The following is a 20,590-nucleotide window of genomic DNA, read 5'->3' as shown; positions in this document are numbered from 1 at the left end:
GTTTTAATTGCTGGGTTACTACAGGGTAACTATTGGGGTGACAAAGCCAATCACCATGGGAGGTATGTTCCAAGAGCCTTTCCAGTTTGTTGACGGAATAGGGGATGGTGGCTGCCCCAGATTTAAATTTTGGCTTCATTGCCTACTAGCTGGATTTTGAGCAAGTTACTTAACCTTGCTGAGTCTCTTCATCTGCATAACAGACACCCTAATATCTGCTTATTGGAGTTTTGTGATTATTAATATTATATTTAAATTTATTTATTTATTTATTTATGGCTGTGTTGGGTCTTTATTTCTGTGTGAGGGCTTTCTCTAGTTGTGGCAAGCGGGGGTCACTCTTCATCGCGGTGCACGGGCCTCTCACTATCGCGGCCTCTCTTGTTGCAGAGCACAGGCTCCAGACGCGCAGGCTCAGTAGTTGTGGCTCACTGGCCCAGCTGCTCTGTGGCATGTGGGATCTTCCCAGACCAGGGCTCGAACCCGTGTCCCCTGCATTGGCAGGCAGATTCTCAACCACTGCGCCACTAGGGAAGCCCTAATATTATATTTAAAACACCTTGCATATAATAGGTTTTCCTTCCCATCCTCAGAACCTTCCTATAGGCTGTTTTCTCTGCCTATGAGGTCTATCTTCTCTCTTCTCCCCAGGGAACTAACTTGTACTTATTCTTTAGTTTCTTTCATTAGACTCCTTGGGTTAGAATCTAAACTCTGCCACACATACTAATTAAGTGACCTTGGGAAAGTTAGCCTTAGTTTTCTCATCTATAAAATAAAGTTACTAATAATATATACCTCATAGAATTATGTTAACATGAGATAACATAAACTGCTTGTGACCAACAAATATTAGGTCTCAATAAATCTTAACAAGGACAGTAGGGTCAACAAAATAATTTTGGAGAGCTCTCTTTCTGTCACAAGTAAGCTATTTACATTGTCTAGAAGCTTATGACATTTATACTTTATTCTTGGAGTTCAGAAAATTTACCAGGACATGGCAAAATCCATTCTGTCAATCTTTGTCTTTTAAATGGTGTATTTAGACTACTTACTTCTAATGTAATTATTGAAATGTTAAGACTTAAGTCTGACATTTTATTACTTATTTTCTGTTTGTTCCCCACTTTCCATTTCTCTTTTCTTTTTTCTGCCTCCCTGTGGATTACTTGGGCATGTTTAAGAATTCCATTTTGATTTATCAGTGGTGTTTTTGAGTATATCTCTTTGTATAGTTTTTTAGTTGTTGGTCAAGTATTAAACTATACATACACAATCTGTCACAGTCTACTGGTGCTGACATTTTACCACTTCAAGTAAAACGTGCATTTAGGTCCCTTTATTTACTCTCACTCCTTTTAAATATAATTGTCTTAAATATGACCTCTATATACACCAAGAACTTATGACAATATTATAATTTTTGCTCCCACCAAACATAAATCTAAAATCTTAAGAGGAGGGCTTCCCTGGTGGTGCAGTGGTTGAGAGTCCGCCTGCCGATGCAGGGGACACGGGTTCGTGCCCCGGTCCGGGAAGATCCCACATGCTGTGGAGCGGCTGGGCCCATGAGCCGTTGCCCCTGGGCCTGCACGTCCGGAGCCTGTGCTCCGCAACGGGAGAGGCCACAACAGTGAGAGGCCCATGTACCGCAAAAAAAAAAAAAAAAAAAAAACAACTTAAGAGGAAAGTAATAATCTATTATATTACCCAATATTTTTACCTTTTCTGTTATTCTTTCTTCACTGTTGATATTCCAAGTTTCCTTCTTTTATCATTTCCTTTCTGTGTGAAGAATTTCCTGTAGTCATCCTTTTAGGGTAGGTCTATTGGTCACAAATTATATTAGTTTTTCACCCTCATTCCTGAAGGATATTTTTACTGAATATAGAATTCTGAGTTGACATCAGTTTTCATTCAGCACTTGAAAAACATCGCACCACTTCCTTCTGACCTCCATGATTTCACATGAGAATTCTGTTGTCATTTGAATTGGCGTTCCCTTCTAAGTCATGTGTCATTTCTCTCTGCTATCAAGACTCTGTTTTGTCTTTAGCTTTTAGAAGTATAATTACGATGGCTATAATTATTGAAATGTTAGGACTTAAGTCTGTGGATTTCTTTAGTTTTCTCTGAGCTTCTCCCTTCTGGAGTTGGTGCAGCTTCTTCAATCTAGGCTTATGCCTTTTGCCAAATTTGGGGGATCCTCAGAGATTGTTTCTTCAACTACTTTTTCAGTCCCTCTCTCCCCTTCTCGCTCTCTCTCCTCTCCTTCTGGGACTCTGATGATATGAATTTTAGCTTAACTTTGTTCTTCAATTTTTTCCCCCAGTCTGTTTTCACTCTGTTGTTCAGACTGGTTAAATCCTATTAATCTGTCCTAAGTTCACTGACTTTTATCCTCTGTTATCTCCACTCTACTATTGAGCCTGTCCAATGAGTTTTTCACTCCTTTTATTGCTTTTTCCAGTTATGAAATATCTATTTTGGTTATTTTTTATAACTTCTATTTCTTTGCTGATAGTTTCTATAGTTTCATTTGTTTCAGGAGAATCAATAAGTGCTTGTTTAAGCATTTTTATTATGGCTGCTTTAAAAGCATTGTCAGATGATTCCAAAATTTGTAGTTTCTCCATTTTGCCATCTGTTGATTGTCTCTTTCTCATTCAAGGTGCGATTTTTCTGGTTCTTGGTATGATGAGTGATTTTTAAAAGCTGTATCCTGGACATTTTAGGTATCATGTTATGGATTCTGGATCTTATTTGCATCTTCTACTTTAGCAAACCTCAATTGACACTGTACTGGTGGGGAAAGGGAACACTGCCTCATTACCTCATGGGCAGCAGTGAAAGTCTAAGTTCCCCATTTAGCCTCTACTGACCAGGGGTAGGAGAGTAGGAGTGTTTTGTGTCATTTTTGTCTGGGGTGTTTGTCTGGAACAGGGTTGGTTTTATCACAAAGGCTTCTGTCTTATTAGGCTGCTCTTTCCCATTCCTTTGACAATGGAGATCAGACTTTTCTTGAGGCTGTTTTTATCTGTACCTATTGGCATTTCTTAGCTGTGGGCTTCTCTAGTGCCCAGTCTGGGATGTATAGGAGGCAAAAAGAAAATCTAGGGAATTCATGGTCATGTTGTTCATTGAGTCCTGAGGTCCCAAACTGGGCTGCTTTCTCCATCATTCAGAGTTTTCTTACCTTTGTTTTATATGTTATGTCTAGGGATTCAGGAGGAATAGGGAGAAATGTATGTCCTGCATCTTGTCCAGAACTGGAATTCCTAGGTGTATATTTTTAAATTACTACTCTGTAGCATTTAATGAGTCTTTTCTATCTGAAAATTCAATTTTCTGAAAGTCTATAAAATTCTCCTATTATTTCTTTGGTTGTTGCATTGCTCTCTTCTTATTTTTCCTCCATTTGGTACTCCTATTATTTGCATATCTCCTAGATACTTCATCCATGGTTTTTTAAAAAAAATTTTCCCTCATAATTTCCGTTTCTTTGTATTTTTGGATTGGTACTGTGGGATTGTTCTCCTTTTTCATCTTTCAGACCATTAAATCAATTTTTGGTGGTGTTCATTCTATTCTTTCCTTCCACAATTGAAATGTTTAAATTTAGAAATTTCTTTTTTTACTTCCAAAATCCATTTTCCCTCATTGTTATCACTTTTCCCCCAATCTCTACTTGAATCTCCTTAAAACTCTTATTTTCAAAGCTTACTTTTTCTTATTTTAAATCTGTCTGAATATGAGTCCTCTCTTTTAGTTATCTAGCTTGGTCTTTCTCCTTTAAGCAACTGAGCCCCTTAACTGATCTCTGATCTGCTTTAGCTACTCATAACAGCACCTGGGCAAGTCAGGCTCTTGTGGCCTCTTGGATAGCAACAGCTGAGCAATTGTGAAAGGAAAGAAAGGTGCCTTTTCTCCAGTGACCTAATGGTGAACAAAGCTGGTCAGCTGGGTCCCTCAGGCTGAGGTGACGGTGGGAGAGGCTTCTAGGATCTTCAGACACTCCCGGTGTGAATGGGAAAGGGTTGGGCTGCTGTGTGTCAATGTGTAAGTTGTTTGCCACACAAGGGTACCTGGTTGAGAGAATATTAAGAGCTAAAATCTACTTGCTGAGCTGTTTACCCTGGTGTGGAGCTACATCTGCCTGAAAGAAGGAAACATTACTTCCTCATTTGCACAAGAGCAGCTGAAGGGGATGCCTTTTTCTAATCTACATTAAGATGCTGTACAAGCTAGTAGTGGTCCTGGGAGGGGTAGTTTGGCCCACCTGTGGCATTCCCTTCTAGGGAGGTGAGCCCCAGTGGAATCGGGGCCTTCACTCAGGGTTATGTGCAGGAAGTGGGCAGGGACAGTTCCTCCTCACCTGCTAAGGGGTGCCATTCAGTTGGGGCCAGCTGGGCCCCTCAGGTAGCTTCAGAATTGAAAGCCTTTGTGGCAGGCTCACTAGTGAAGCAGGTACTTCCCAGGTTCCTGGGCCTTGGTCCTCCCTGCAATTTTAAACAGTGTGGCAGAGACACCATCCTTCACCAGTCCTGCACTGGCTCAGTCTCCCCAAGATGTGTGAGTTTTCCTTTAGGCGCCAGCTGTAGGCCCTAGCATCCTACCCTCTCTATTCACTGTATGTCTCACAGTTTGAGTCACTTCTACAGAGAGCTGAGTGAGAGAAACAGTGTCAGCTCTAGGTGCAAGCCCCCATCTTTAGAGAATCCCCTTAGATAGTCATCCTAAGATCATTTAGGAAATTTTTCCATATCAAAATTCTGTTGCAGTCATCATTTTTCCCCATAGGATAGAGCTGTATTACCCAGATAAACCTGAACTTGGATCCCATTTACCACCAGCTCTATGACCTCATGCAAATCATTTGACTTCTCTGAGCTTGTCTTAGTTTCTTTGTCTGTAAAACGAGGGTCATAATGTTTGTCTTCCATAACTCAAGGAGCTATTGAGAGAATAAAATGAGACGATTGCTCTGTCTACTGCTTTCCAAACGGTAAAGTGCAATGAAAAGGTAAAGGAGATGAATAAAATGGTGATGGAGAGATGGTAGCATCCGCTTCTGGGGCCATGGGGAGCAGAGCGGTGGTGTGAAGTTGCAGTCATCCAGCAGATTCAGAGCAGGATCAAGCCTCTGGGAATTGGAGCAGACATAGTTGGCAAGACCAGAGTAGGGCCATGCCAGACACTGGCCACAACCTCAAGGGCATGCTTTCTTCTTAGGAGCTGATCTTTCAAAGGCTGAACTAGTGGAAGAAAAGAGAATTTTAAAAAGAGATAAAAAGGAAAGAGTAAAAGATGCTAAAGCCACTCATATAGTTTCAAAGCGGTCCCTCAGAACACTGAAAGATTTATCAGGTAAGGAATGAGATAAAAACATCTGTGAGGAGACATAAAGATCTCGAATATATATTTTTTAATTGTGATAACCATTCCCAACCCTATGCAAATATCCCATCCTTTTCCTCTGTTTCCAACCAAGTCATTAAGTCTATTGCATTAGCAGTAGATTAGAATACCAGTTTTATCAAGGAGCAGAGAATGTAATTAGGAACAGGAAAAGAAATTAAGCAGGCAAGGCTTATATGAGAGCTAAGGAAGCAATCCAGAAGGAAGATGTGTCTTCCACACCTCCACCCTTCACCCTCCCCCAAAAGGAAAAATAGGTCATCTTTGAGAGAATGACTGTGACAGGTGATCGTGTAAGATTTGGAAAGTACTGGGAGACTGATCTCTCTTCACTAACGCACAGACAATGGACTTTCTAGCCTAACTCCCTATTCTTAGTATGTTACAGTGAACTGGACAATTCATTTTTAAGATGTGAGCAGTGAATGTCTGCCTCTGTGTCCTAGAATCTTGGGAGTAAGAACATGTTATGCCATTGTTTCTCCCTGTAGGGCAACAAGAGGTAATATACTTGTTGTTAATTTACTTGTCCTCAAGAGGTAATATAATCCTCATGATAAGCACCCAGTCTCTTTTTCAGACAACAGCAGAACCTCTCTTTCTGACTTAATATTTTACTTCCTTAAGGTAGTTACAAGGTATCATTCCCTCCTTTTACAAAAGAGTAAACTGCAGCCCAGAGATGTCATGTGACTTTCCCATAGCCACGTGGCAAGGTTAAGGACAGAACTAGGTTCTAGGGCACTGCTTTTCTACAAGCAGCTGACCACGAATGCTGGCATGGATGTTCCTAGTGGTCTTGTTGCAGTACTCCAACAGTCCATGAATCTTGGCTCACCAAAGTCTCAATGAAACTGTCTTCATTATAGTTCACTATTAACTAGAGCTTGAATATTAAAAACATGTCATCAGCTTATGTAGTATAATAATACTGCCTTAACCAAAACATTCCATTATCTATCCAGTCTGGATTGATGTTTAAATCACTATACTTCAAAAGGCATAAGTTCGTTGGAGGGCACTCAACAATGTTGAATGAATGACCACTTGGAGGCTCATTAAGGAACCATGTCATTTTATATCTGAAAGAGGCCTTGAAGGTCATCCTGTCCCACTCCTTTCCTTTCTTTTGCAGCCTGAAGAGTGAGGGGATTTGGAGAACAGCACTGGAACCCCCTCCCTTTTTTTCTGTTTCCCGGACCAGCATTATTTTTTCCACCTGCACTGCTTTCAGTTAATTTGATACAAAGGCATTAAAATTGCTAATTTACTTGTATTCTGGTATACAAAAGAAGTGCTTCTAACATCTAATTTTAAAACACTACTCCATACAAAATGACAGGGCAGGTTTGGGGTTTTCTTGTTTGTTTGTTTGTTTGTTTTAATTGTATGGAATTTGATCATTCTGAGGAAGAGCAGAAACTTGTCCTAAATCACTGAAGACAGTAAAGCTGAAATTTGAAGCAGTAAACTATTCTATTTTGGGAACAGTAGATATGAAGTCAGGAAGAGTTAGGCATTCTAAGAAGAAAATTGTATAGAAAAGCTTACTAATAAGTCAGCTCTCCAAAGTAGTTGAATGCAAAGGAGATTAATACAGATAAAGGGAAGGTATGGGCACTTAGCAGATGACAAATAATAACACATTCATGCCATAGGGAAAGCAAACTTTTAGCTGAAATGGTACTTATGGGAAATAAATTCAAACCTCAGATGTTTTAGTCAGGAAGTCTCATTAGGATGCAACACAGCTTCTCATCATGGGTTATTACACAGTGTCACTAAAAAAAGGACAGACATCTGAGAGGGACAAGACACGACCAAATAGCAATATGAGAAATTTCAGTCTTGCTGTGTCTTGCTCTATATGAATATTGGATCATTAGATGCTATCCTCTCACCAAAAATGACTTCAGAATGACAAAAACAGAGATTAAAAGTGATCTATATTGAAATGACAGCTGTTAGGGTAAAACTCTTTTGAGAATCGAATGTAGATTTTATTCATTCATTTAACAAATATCTATGGGGTTCTAGGAAGATGAAAATAAAGAAGATAATGTCTTTTGCAAGGAGGTCTCAAAAAAGACAGACGTTAATAAACCATTGTGGTGAGGTGTGGTGTGAAGAATATACCAAGCACAACCTTTGGTTCTGCTGATTTTATCTAAACTTTTGAAATATATAAACGTTTTTCTTTTATATAAAAAAAGAATATACCAAGCACAGCCCAGGCACAAAGGAGGGGCTGGGGAGACCTCAGAGAGGGGAAGATATTTTTGACCAGGATTTAAAGGAGGAAGAAGGGCTTCCCTGGTGGCGCAGTGGTTGGGAGTCCGCCTGCCGATGCAGGGGACGCGGGTTCGTGCCCCGGTCCGGGGGGATCCCACGTGCCGCGGAGCGGCTGGGCTCGTGAGCCGCGGCTGCAGGGCCTGCGCGTCTGGAGCCTGTGCTCCGCAGCGGGAGAGGCCACAGCAGTGAGAGGCCCGCATACCGCAAAAAAATAAATAAATAAATAAATAAATAAAGGAGGAAGAAGAGTTTGTCTGGCAGGCTGTGGTAAACGTGGGGAAATGGGGAAGGCTCCCAGAGTGAGGCAGTAGCTTATGCAAAGTATTTGGCAGTATGGGATTTAGAATCCCAGATGAATCCCAGTGCAGCTACTTTAAAGCCGTGGTTTCGTAGGTAAGTGACATTACTTCTTGGAGCCTCAGTTTCCTTCTCTGTAAAAGGAGCATAGTAATCTTCACTGCATATACTGATTATAAGCATGACTAATAGTGCTGGCTAGCAGGTAATGAATGCTGTTTCATCTCTAATAACTCTTTATAGAACATGCCTAGGTTGCAAGTTGTCTTATTATGTTCCCTCTGCAGAGGAAGATACCTAGAACTGAGAGCTTATGGAACTTCCCCAAGATTACATAGGTTAACAAGTGGCTGTGTTAGGATTTGAACCCAGGCAGTTTGGCTTGAGACTGTTTGTTTTAGCACAGTGTTCTATGCCTTTTATTACATGAGATATTGTATGTAAAGCACTTAAAAAAGTGACCTGTAGCATAAGTTAATAAGTTATAGCTATTTTTACTATTGTAAAGTACAATTGCCCTAGGAACATGAGGTTTTCGGTGTGCAGGTATGGGGTGAGGTGGAGATGGGGCTGCAGCAGTAATGCGTTGGATAGCTGAGGGGCTTCATGCCATGCTAAGGAGTTAGAGCTTTATTGCCAGGCTAAGAAGGAACAATGGAGTTACCTTCAGCAGGAGAGTGACTTGTCAGATTTATGGATTAAAAAGATTACAGGCAGCATGTGGCAGATGAATTGCCTATAGGCAAGACTGGAGGCTTTTACTACAGCTTCACGAGAAATGGTGAGGCTCCAACTAAGGCAAGGACAGCAGGATAAAGAGGAGGGGATGAGTATAAGAGATGTTATGGACACAGAGTTGACTGTATTTAGTGACCAGTAGGATATGAGGGCCAGGAAGAGGGAAGAGTCTAGAATGTTCCCTTGGTTTCTGGTTTAAGTCCCACTACCATTTGAAATATGGAAGCAATGAAGAAGAGGTAGTTTAAGGAAGATGGGAATTTGATTTTGTCTCTGTTGAGACTGTGGCACCTGAGGGGCATTCAGGAGTTGCAGCAGCCAGTTGTGTCTCTGGGTTTGGAGCACAGAAGGTCTGAGCTGAAGAACAGAATTGCAGTTGATAGAACTGCTCAGTTAGGGTGAAGAGAGAAAAGAGGCCAAGGGGGGACACGAGCAACCTTGGTATTTAAGCAGCAGGCAGACAAGGAAGGCTGAAGGGGGCTGAGGGATCAGAATGGCTGAGTGGGAACTCAGGGGCCAAAGGTGAAATTGTTGACACAAATATACATAAAGCACCTGAAGATGCAGACACCTCTGGCATGGGTAGCTAGGACATTGTGAAGGACAGGACAAAATTCCATGGGCGAAATTTGTACTCACTGGACAAGAGGGTTGAGTTTTTATTTTCCTTTTTGACAAGTGAACTCTTCGGTCTTTAATATGCATTTGGGAGAGTAATTTGATTATTAATCTTTATCTACAACACATAATTTTAAAACTTAAACTTTATTTAGAGATAATTGTAGATTCACACGCAGTTTTATAAGCAACAATATGGAGAGGTACAACATTTAAGTTTTTAGAAGCTTACTTTATTTCCTCATGGCTTCAGAATTTTCCATTTTTGTTCACTTTCCCTAATGGTGCTTATTGTGGGGGCAGAACTCTGTACACTCTAACTAGAGAGGAGACAGGTGACGGAAGCAGACCCCAAGGAGTGAAGGGCTATCTCAGCCCATAGATCTGGGTGCAGAGGGGCTGGGGCACTGAGAGAAAAGGGAGTTTTGGGTGGAGGTACCTAGGAGGCCTTTTAAAAATGGAGCCTCTCAGGAGACCCTTTTTGGATAGAGGCCTGGATTTGAGAATGAAGGATGAGAGGAGTTGGGTGCTGGAGGGCCTTTCTTCATCCAGGCCAGTTGGGCTCCAGCTCCAACTGCTGCAATGCTGCTGCTTTGTTTTTTGGGGGTTTTTGGGGTTGAGGCGGGAAATGACGACACACTTGTGAACTTATATTTGTGCTCCATTCCACCACCAAAATGCTCTAACATTGATGGCACCCCTTCCCTACTCAAAAACTCCTCCCGTGGTCCCTGCTGACTCTGCTGCTTCGGCTCTGGGCTCCTGAGCCTCCCCACTGGGCTCTCTCTCACCTTGGGGGTCTTTGTTGCTGTGGTCTGTGCCTAGAAGGCTCTCTCCACACTGGTCCCTTTCATTGGCAACCCCATTGCCCCCAGGTTTCTGTTTGGAGGGCATCTTCTCCAGGAGGCAGTCTTCCCTCAGCCGGTGTGGGCACCACCTGCCATGCCCCCCTTGGCCCCCTAGGATCACACTATGGTTACAGGAACGGCACTGTATTAGCAGTCTGCTAGACAGTACATTCTGTGAAGGTAGGAACTGTGTTTTATTCGAGGCTGTATCTCTAGCGTCTAACACAGTACAGAGACCTAGTAGGTGTTGAGTAGCTATTTCGATAAGAAAGAATTCTTGGACAGAAGCATGAAGGGGCGGGGGGGGGATGGATAGAGAGGCGGTAGCACAGGAGCCAGAGGAGTGGGTGGGTAGCCCAGGGAGTCAGAAGAGGGCTGAGTGCAGAGTCCTTAGGGCACCCCAACATTTTAGGGCTTTAGGGTTTGAGAAGCCCTCAAGAAGACTAGGAAGGAGTGGCTAGAGAGATCGGAGGAACCAGTGCCCCAGAGCAGGAGTTTGCAGAGGCAAGGTAGGTGGACCATAGTGCCATATGTGGGCCCACCCCTTCCACCTCCCCTCAGCCCAAGGGGCTGTGTGTGTGTTGTGGGGTGTGTGTGGTGGGGGGCAGTCGGGATCATCTTTATCTCGCAGAGTCCCGTGTAGCTGGAGCTCTTCAAAACGCCTTGGAGTGCAAGAGCCAGTGGAAGGGAGGTGTGAGAAAGGGGGGTCGTTCCTTGGGACTCTTCTGAGTTCCTGTTCTGGCGTCACCGCCACCGGTCCGGGTGGCCTTGAGGAGCCCCTTCCTCTCCCGGCCTCAGTCTCCCGGTGGGTAACCGGCGGACGCTGCGTGCCCACGCGGGAGCTGGGGAAGGCCGGCGGAGGCAGGGCTCGGGTGGGAGCGGGACCGCCCACTGCGGCGGGCCGGGACCTCCCGGGCCCGCGGAGGCGGCGCGCGGGGCTCCTCCCCCGGGGCGAGGGTCGCGGCGCAGGCAGCTGTCGGCCCCGCAGCTGCAGCCTCAGCACCTGCCGCGGCCAGACGGCGCGGGCGGGCGCGGCCTGGCCGTGCGCCCCCACTCCGGCTGCAGCCGCGGCGCGGGAGGCGGAGCCCGAGCCGAACCCGAGCCGAGACGCTGGCTGAGCCTTGCCCGCGTCCGTGCCCGCCGCCGGGCGGGGCCGCCCCTAGCCGAGAGCGTCAAGCCCGCCAGGTCCGCGTCCGCGCGGCTGGCGCCTCCTTGCAGGTAAGGGCGAGGTCCCGGCGCCGCAAAGTTTTGGGGGGACTGCCGGTCCCTACGCCCCGGGCCTGCGCCTCCGGGAACTGCAGACTGCCTGCCCCGCGGCTTACTCCGTGCCGCCCTCCGCCGTGCGCTCCGCTTGCACCTCCGGCCCCCGGTGACCCGCGCCCGCCTCCAGTCCTCGTGCCCCCACTCCCGGCGCGGGGCGCGTCCGCGGTCTCGCTCAGGGCCTGCAAAGGTTAAATCTTTACACAGCATCAATGTATTGCTTAAGATTTCGAGATCTGCATGGTATAGTGCAAAGAGCGGCAAACCGGCAGGTGGGAGACCAGGGTTCAGGTGCGGCCACGGCCAGAGCCAACTTTCTGAGTGACCTCGGACCAGCCTGCCCTGCCGGATATCGACGGCTACACCTGGACCGGGAGGGGTTCGCCAGGGACGATCACCTGAACCGCCCTGCCTGTTTTGCCACTTTGTGAGTCGAGGGGCACCCCTGAGTGTCTCAGCTCCACAGCTCCTTGGGGGTGGAGAGGAATGTTGGGACCTACAGAAGTCAGTATCGGGGGTCACGTCGTTTATCTGCAGCAGCTTTGGCTGAGCTTCAGGAGGGGTTTTGAGTCAGCTTCTGGAAGTAAAGGATGCTCCCAGGGCTTGGAGTTGGGGCCCTGGCTCCTGGTGGCTCCTCTGCTCTCCACTGACTAGGTAACCTTGGGCAAGTACCCCTCCCGGTTGTTGCCACCTATAAAATGGGGCGGGCGGGGAGGCATTGTGCACTAGATCATCATTGAGATACATCCGCGGTAAACGTGCAGAAGTGAAATGTCCGGGTCTCTGAATTTGGGGTCAGTTTGCGCAGAGGCAATATTTCACCAAGAATCCACCCAGCACTTGCAAATGGGCGTTAAGAAAATAAAGGAGGTATTTGCAGTTTGCTTTGGGAGTCCCGAAATAGACATGGTAAGGATTGGCGAATGCTCTCCTTGCCTCCTTCAGTGCTTTGGCCCATCATAAAATATTCAACGGCATAATGATTTGTTTTCAAAGTGGCTTATAGATCAGGAAGCATTTCTGTTTGTGAGTCAGTTATTTTAGTAAAAACCTCAAAATACTTGTTTGAGGGAAAAAGTAATGCACTGATCTAGAGGTCCTGACCCAGAGGCCAGCATCTCCTCATATCTAGTCTAAAGCCACGGCTGAGATGTTTTCTAATCAAGACGAATCAAAATAACTTACAGGTCAGGCATCCTTTGGTGGGCGTTCAACATAGCAGTGATTGGAGAGGCCAACAGTTCAGCAAGTGCATATTTTCTAGGACAGGTGAATTCTGGTGCAGCGACAGCAGAACAAACACAAGGTAGTTAACTGTGACATCCTAGAAGGTGAACTTTGTGCTTTTGTCCAATCTCTTATCCCCCTTGTGCTGCAGTTAGTTTCTGCCCAGTGTGTGGGTGAAATCCATTACTATGAAATGATTCTTATGGAAGTTATTTTATTATTTTATTTCCTTCCTAGACTTCCTGGTTTTAAGTTTCAAGCTTTATGAAATCAGAGGACTAGTGAGAGTGTTTTGTGACTGGAGCAGGAAAATGGCAGAGTTGTGGCACATAAGTTTGCCTTTCCTGAACTATATAGTTGAAGCTAATTTGTCCAGAGCCTTTGATCTCTCAGATGCATTCAAATGCCACCAGTCTTTCCCCTCTTCATTCTTCAATGGTTCAGCAAGAATTTTCTCAACTTATTCAGGAGGAAACAAACAGGAAAAATACTGACAGGCTCTACCCTCAAGGAGCTCAGATTTTAGTGAGGAATAAAGAAGATTATACCACAGGGCATTCTGGGAGCTAAACCCTGGGACCTCTGGGAACACTGACGGGGGTGAATTCTAACTAGGGAGACTGGGGAAGTCTGCACCATGGAAGGTGGAAGGAAGAAGAGGATTCAACAGGTGGTGAAAAGCAGAAAGGCCACCTTAGGTCACGGAACTAGAATGAGCAAAGGTACGGAGGCAGGAAAGCACAGGACCCAGATGGAGAAGAGCGAGTCTGGTGGAAGCACAAGACAAGGCAGAGCACTTCAGAGGACAGTGGAAAGAGGTTCAGGAGGCTCTGACCCTGGGCTGGAATCCACACTGGTTTGGGGATGTTGGACCTCTGAGCCTCACTTTTCTCATTTGTAAAGTGGGAAGAATAATAATTCCAAACTCACAGGGTTAAATGAGATCACAGGGTGTAAAAGTGTCTAACAGAGTGTTTGCATACAATGGGTGTTTGATAAGTTAGTTCCTCTTATTAGCAAGTTCACAGGCAAGCTCCCTAAATGTTGGAGTATATAAACAGTACTTTTGTTTTAGCAATATGTGTTGAACCTCACCACCAGGATGGAGTTCCTGTGACAGTGTGATTTGTATTCAAGATGCCTCCTGATTCAAGGGGCAAGGGCTTTTTGTTATATGGTGCGTGCTCAGACCAAACACTGACATCAACGGCAGCCAATGCCCTGTAAATACTGTTAAGTGGTGGGAGGCCACAGAGGGGTTAATTGGAAGATGGAATCCCTGCCTCCACAAGCTTATCATTAGTGCTCAAGGACCCCAGTCCGGGGGATTTGACAGTTAGACGCAGTTATAAATAGATCAGCCTTATCCATGTATACTGGGAAACTGGGTGCCGCTCCTGTCTGCCTTAGTGTAGGCAGGGGCATTTATAGTAGCCAAGGAAGGAGAATAGGACAGGGGGGTAAAGAACAACATTGCAATACCTTACGTCCCTGGGTAGCACCATGTAGCATCCACAGTACTGTCCTTCATTTGTTCATTCAACAGTTATTCATAGAACACCTACTCTGTGCCAGAGAATTATTCCAGGTACCCCAGGAATACACTGGAACAAAAGGCAAGATCCCTGCATTCCTGGAGTGTAGATTCTAGTTGGGGAAACGTAATAAACAAGTAAATACATAAATAATTACAGGTGGTGCAAAGGACTGGGAAGGAAATAAGCAGCATAATATGAGAGAAGGTAAGGGGGGGCGCTCCACTTGAGGGTGGGCGGGGAAGGCCTATCTGAACCATGGAGAGGTAGAGAGAGGGAACCAGTCATGCTGAGAACTGAGGGAGGGTAGCCCAGCACTGGAAGAGGCTGGGTAACTCTGCGTATGAGTATGCAGACCCTGGGGCCACACCACCTGGATTTGAATCCTGGCCCCTCCGACAACTAAATATATTTCACGGTCAGGTTATTTAATCTTCTGGGCTTCAGTTTCTTCATCTGTAAACTGGGGATAATAACCCTACCTGATAGGGTTGCTATGAGGATTAAATGTGTTGCTATATGTAAAGTACTTAGAATAGAGCCAGGTATGTAGCAAGCACCAAATGAAAGTTAAATTAAGGGGAATGAGCCGGGGGCTGGGGGAGGTCTGTTCCAGGCAGAGGGAACAGCAATGCAAAGGCCTGGAGGCCTGAAAGGGCTTGGTGTGTTCTAGGCCCAGGTGGGCTGTCTGTACAGCCCTGTAATTGTGGGTGTCATCCCCACAGTTATTGAGGAGACTCTGGAGCAGGTACTCTGCCTCTTCAGTACAAAACTATGTTTTAGGAGTTTTGAAAAGAGGAATACCCAGCCACAGCACTCCCACCTGCAGGATCAGGCCCTGAGTGGTATGGTGAGCTGCTGCTGCTTTGGGGACATTTCACTGTAGACCCAGTTCTGCAGGCAAGGCAGGAGCTGGTCCAAGAGAACTTTGGCCACACTGAACTACAGAAGCTGGAGCCCTCGGGAATCCCCAAGTCAGTCTGCTTTGGTGGACACCATCCAAGTCTATTAAAGTTGTTGACAGTTCACCTCAAAAAAAAAAAAACAAACCCTCTCTTGCCTTCCCTTTCCTGCCCCCTCCTCCTTGACTCTCTGTTCCTCCCTCCCCTCTTCTCCTTTCCCCTTATCCCCTCTCTCTCACTGCAACCCTGAAGAGCAGTGCCCGTGGAGATGCTCATTGATGTGCCAAAGGGAAGCTTGAGTGAGGCTGAGCCCATGGTGCCACCAAAGCTAGCCTTGCCCGCTCGCTGTGGGGTACCCAATGGCCAGCATACCCCTCCCGCTCCATGCTGGGAACGTCACAGCAGGGGAGCATAGTCATTTGTGACCCACCCGCTCCCTTGATCCCTCCTCCTTGAAATCTAATCACTCAAGTCCTGTCATTTTTACTTCTAAAATCTCTCCCAAACGTGTCCTTCAAGCTAGACAGACTTGGCAATAATTGTTCATATTGTAGAAGGATTCTGCCCTATACCACAAAGATTTGGTATGGAAAGCTTTTCAAATACCAAACATGCCTGTATACTTACTACCAATCGGTATATAAAATTCTGATTTATGCACAGCTGTTATAGCTGTACTTCTACCATAGTCAGAGATATACACCAGACTTACCACACATTCATGGAAGCAGGGTAACGCAGATTACATTATGCAGCTCTGCAAATGGGAGGATTAAAAAAATAATAACTACCTGCTTGAAGGACAATAGGAAGTTTGATTTAGTGCCTGGCCGATTGAAGTAAGGGTAGTAGCCATTTGTGTTCACTAAAGTGAAACAGTCATTTCAGGGACCCACCTGATGTTTGGAGACCTTTTTGCCAGTGGTTAGAAATGGTTCTGGCTTCCGATCATTTCACAAGCTGGCTGCTAAATGATGTGTGCGCTTAACACTTGTTCTTATGGAAAAAAAGAAGAAAACTCTAATTACAAGCTAGAAATGGGTACGGTGGTTTATCTAAAAGTATGAAAGTGTGTTCTTTTGACCTTTCTTGACGAATGATCAGAGAAGCTCAACCATTTCAGTAAAAGGGTAACATGGCAAACTTTCAAAATCCTGAATGGGAAGAGCTTCAGAGGAATTCATTCAGCTGCAACAGTGCTTAGTTCTCTGAGATTTTAAGAGAAGACAGATGTGCAGGCAGATGCAAAATGCTGCACTTCCTGTTCTCTGAGTATACAGAATGTAGGGTGGTGTAGGTTAGAACTTGTTGCAACCAGTGGCAACAATACCAATTGCCATCCCTGCAAATAACCTCTCCAAGGCTAACGTGTAAGTGTCATGTGGTTAAGCTTCTGAGTTACTGCTTTGTTGTTTACTTTGTTCCACATGTAGAATTCAGAAGGCTGCAAAAGGAAAAGCAATTATCAAAATAAAGATGAGGGTGCCATTGATTTGTTCTTATGAAAGCAATTCAATTGGTAGCTGGAGTGTGTGTTCTCTCTGGTTTTCCCTGGAGAAGGACATCAAGCCCAGGCTGTCCAGGGCTCCTCTGGTACCGGTGTGCTGTTGGCTCCTGGCCAGCTTAGAGGTGATGTCCGTATGGAGGTATATGCTTTTCCTCTTCCTTTCCTCCCCGGGGATGAGGGACATTTTGAATACAGAAACAGGAAGAATTATTTCTTTTTGGAGCTCATTCCTGGGTAGTTGCAGTACTTAGTTCTTCACAAAAGCTGTGTCATAAGTTTCAGTGAGAGCATTCCCTGTCTATATGCTGAAAAGCTAAATTCACACAGGATATTTTAGCCAAAAGGCATAGACCTTCATACAAAGTTGCCAACTCTGGGGAAGATCAAGTGCAGCCTTTGTCTGGTGCAGGAATCTTCCTAGCACACCCAGCCTCTGTGCTCGGACCTGCCCATCCCCCAGGCATTCCTAGTCCCTTGTTAGTTGGCTCTGACTATTAGAAAGTTCTTCATTATGCTGAATCAAGCTCTTCCTCCAGGCAACGGCTGTCCCATCGGCCTTGATTCTGCACTTTGAAGCCCCACACAAAAATCCATTTCTTCTTCCCCATGACAGGCTTTTTAGCCATTTGGACATTCAGACACGGGGATTAGGTCCCCGAGTCTTCACTTCTTGAGTCAGAATGCCCCCAATTGATCCAGTCCCCTGAAAAAGAGCTAAGAATGGGACACAGCTGTGCAGGTGGGGTCTGAGGAGCCTGACTTCAGAGTCTGTCCTTATATCAGCACAGCCTGCAGACCAGTTAGGCCCCCTGGGGGGCCCCCCTAGGATTTGCTCTCAGCTTCCTCTTCTGGACTCTACACTGGGCAACTGGGGACCTGTGTGCATGTCAGTGTCACAGAGATTTGGTGGGCCATGGAGGAGTGTCCCGGACCAGTGTCTGACGCAGAGTGGCTCTGGGTGAGTCGGCCCCCTCTCTGGGACTCAGATCCCTCATCAATCCCATTGCTTGGAAGGTGCTCTATGTTCATTTCCTGTGGCTGCTGGAACAAATCGTCCCAACCTTGTCTTAAAGCAGCAGACATCTATTCTCTCGCAGTTCTGGAGACCAGAAGTCTGAAATCAAGGTGTCAGCAGGGCCACACTCCCTCTGGAGGCTCTAAGGAAGAATTCTTTCTTTGCCTCTTCCAGCTCCTGGTAGCTGCTGGCATTTCTTGACTTGTGGCTGCATCACTCCAGTCTCTGCTTCCTTAGTCACATTGTCTCCTTCTGTCAAATATCCCTTTGCCTCACTCTTTTTTTTTTTTTTTGCGGTATGCGGGCCTCTAACTGCTGTGGCCTCTCCCGTCGCGGAGCACAGGCTACGGACGCGCAGGCCCAGCGGCCATGGCCCATAGGCCCAGCTATTCCGCGGCACGCGGGATCCTCCCAGACTGGGGCGCGAACCCGTGTCCCCCCGCATCGGCAGGCGGACTCCCAACCACTGCGCCACCAGGGAAGCCCTGCCTCACTTTTATAAGGACACTCATCATTAGATTCAAGGCCCACCTGAATAATCCAGGATAAGATCCTTAATTATATCTGCAAAGACCCTTTTTCCAAATCAGGTAACATTTTCAGTTCCTGGGATTAGGGTGTGGACATATTTTTTTAGTGGGCCACCATTCAGCCTTTGGCTCTCCTTTTTCTACTTATGTGACTGTCTTTTCTTTCAATCGTATTTGGACCCAGCTCTCCAGGGGCAGCCTTGGGTCTTCATTCTGCATGTCTCACTTCTCTTCCTTCCTAAAGCATCATGGTTGCCACTCTGAGGGTGCTGAGGCTGCTCTAATCATCCCTGCCCCACGGATGTGGGAGGGGCTCAGGGATTAGGCTGCCCAGGAAAACGCAGGTGTTTCTGGTCCACACCCTCATCTTCACCAGCGTGCTCTGGCTGGTCAGTGGAGTTTTTATCAATGGGAAGGAGAAGCTGTGCCTATTAAAATATTCATTACCAGTTCTTAGACTTATGGGAGATCCCACAGTGAATGTGCTCTGGGTAGAGAAGGGACATACAGAGGAAGACTTAATGTCCTTGCATTTCCCCTCTAATTTAGTCCAAGATTGGTTCATTGAACTTGAGGGAAATTATTTATATTCTCAGTGCCCAAGTACATATCTCTTTCTGTAAGAGATGAGGAAATGCTGCTTTGTAGCCCTGAAAGTGCATTGTAGTGTGATCTTCTTGCCCCTCAGCTAGCTGAAGTTCATGGTCCTTTAAGTGGGGTCTTCCATCTGCTGCTGGCTAATGAGCTCTCCAAATGCAATGCACAATCAAATATGCTTTTCTCCAAAAAGTGTGTGTACCACTTTGTTTGCACTTGACATTCCAGAGTGCCAGAGAGGCCTAGGGCAAATGGGCGTGTTGGGTCTGGTGAAGCAGGTGGTGGAGCTGAGAGGAAGCAGAGCGAAGAGAGTGACCTGAGAGGATCTGGCACCAAGCAGCTCCAGACTCTGCTCATGGCTGTCAGGGCTGCTCCAGGATTACCAGCTCACAACTGCCCAGAGCATCCTCCTAGACCGCTCCTCCACTCAGTTCGATATGCTTTGCTAAGAAAGACCTGCACAGGGATGGGGACAGGAGTGGGTGGGGAGGAGGGAAGAGACAGATGAATCCGATGGTCCCTGCCTGGCCTGCAGCAAGTCAGTGTGGCGCAGGGTGCTGCATGTTACAGAGACTAATGGGAGTCCAGCAGAGGGCTGGCCACGCCTCAGGTGAGATCCGGGAAGGCTTCCGGGAGGGATTGGCATTTGAACTGAGCCCTAAGGGGACAGGCGGATAGAGCAGTCCACCCAAAGTTGCCCTCAGTTGTGTCCCCACCAGGGCCCCAGATTGCCCCCTTCCTGGTCACCCCACCAGACCTGACCTGGACGAACCTCAGGTTTGAAAGGGACCTTAATATCTAGTAAAGCAGATATTCCACTGCACTGCTCGGAGCCCTAAGGGCAGGGGAGGGGGATCAGTTCAGAGATTTCTGCTTCTCATTTTGCTTACTGGGTTTAAAGAACAAAGATTTCCCATTTTGACAAGGCTTGTTTAATGTAGCTGCTTGGAAATATCCCCACATCAAAATGTCCTGCTTTGTCTGGGAAATTTCTTCCAGGCTGGGAGAGCTCCCTTCCCCCACCCTGTCATCCTTCCACGATAACACTCCCCAGGCTGTGTGGTCATGGGGTGTTTCCATGTAACCTGCCCCACTTGACCGTGAGCTTCTCCCAAGCAGGGACTAGGCCTGGTTCAATCCAGAACTGAGAAGAGGCTGGGTCCTGGGCAGAGGCTCGGCATACAGTATTGACTAATGAAATGAAGGACTGTGATTATGACGACTGCCTTACTTGCATCTGGCTCCCAGCTGCCCTCATTGCTTTTACAGTCATCAGCGATCTCCTAGCTGAGTCAAGGGCAAATGTGGGCCTCTGTGTTTCTCCATCTTATACCTGTTTCTGCATTGGGTCTAGCCTGTCAGCCAAGTGCTAGCGAGGGGTGGTGCCCGCTCTCTGCCCTTTCAGAGGGTGGGGAGGCTGCGGACCTAACATTCAGCCTCTGGAGCTGCTGCCTGTCACCCTGGGACATGGCCAAGGCCACCTGTGACCTCTCTCTGTCCAGCTGGCTCTTCTTTGGTACCCTGTAGCCTCAGGACTAGGGTCAGAGAGGCAGTGGGGTGCAGGAGAAAGCACTTGGGCTTTTGACTCTGTCAGACCTGGGTTTACTAGCTATGTGACCTGAGGCACATTATTTACTTGTTTATGTAATTGATTATCTGTGAGTGTTAACCTTACACAGGGAGGACAGGATTGCTGTTTTCCACCTGCAAGAGGTAACTATTCAATACATGTTAATTTCCTTTTTATATTATCTGAAGGGCTGTCACCGAGAAGAGAGAGAAAACTCGTTCTGTGTGTTAGAG

At 46.3% G+C, this 20,590-nt stretch overlaps 1 protein-coding gene across 2 annotated transcripts in view; it reads left to right on the top strand.

Annotated features, from left to right (window-relative positions):
- FRMPD1 (FERM and PDZ domain containing 1) overlaps positions 1-20,590 on the top strand; it is a 130,285-nt gene that overhangs the window by 35,137 nt on the left and 74,558 nt on the right. Inside the window, exon 1 of one of the 2 annotated variants that reach the window (XM_032636365.1) lies at positions 11,292-11,432. The exons of the other annotated variant lie outside the window; for it this stretch is intronic. The gene's annotated coding sequence lies outside the window, so the exon portion shown is untranslated. Of the gene's footprint in view, positions 1-11,291; positions 11,433-20,590 lie in introns of those variants that run through there. 2 annotated transcript variants of the gene reach the window in all.

This window comes from Phocoena sinus, chromosome 6 (assembly GCF_008692025.1).
Source record: "Phocoena sinus isolate mPhoSin1 chromosome 6, mPhoSin1.pri, whole genome shotgun sequence".
Taxonomy (NCBI): domain Eukaryota; kingdom Metazoa; phylum Chordata; class Mammalia; order Artiodactyla; family Phocoenidae; genus Phocoena; species Phocoena sinus.
The sequence above is the reverse complement of the archived record's forward strand: the minus strand, read 5'-3'. Positions and strand labels throughout refer to the sequence as shown.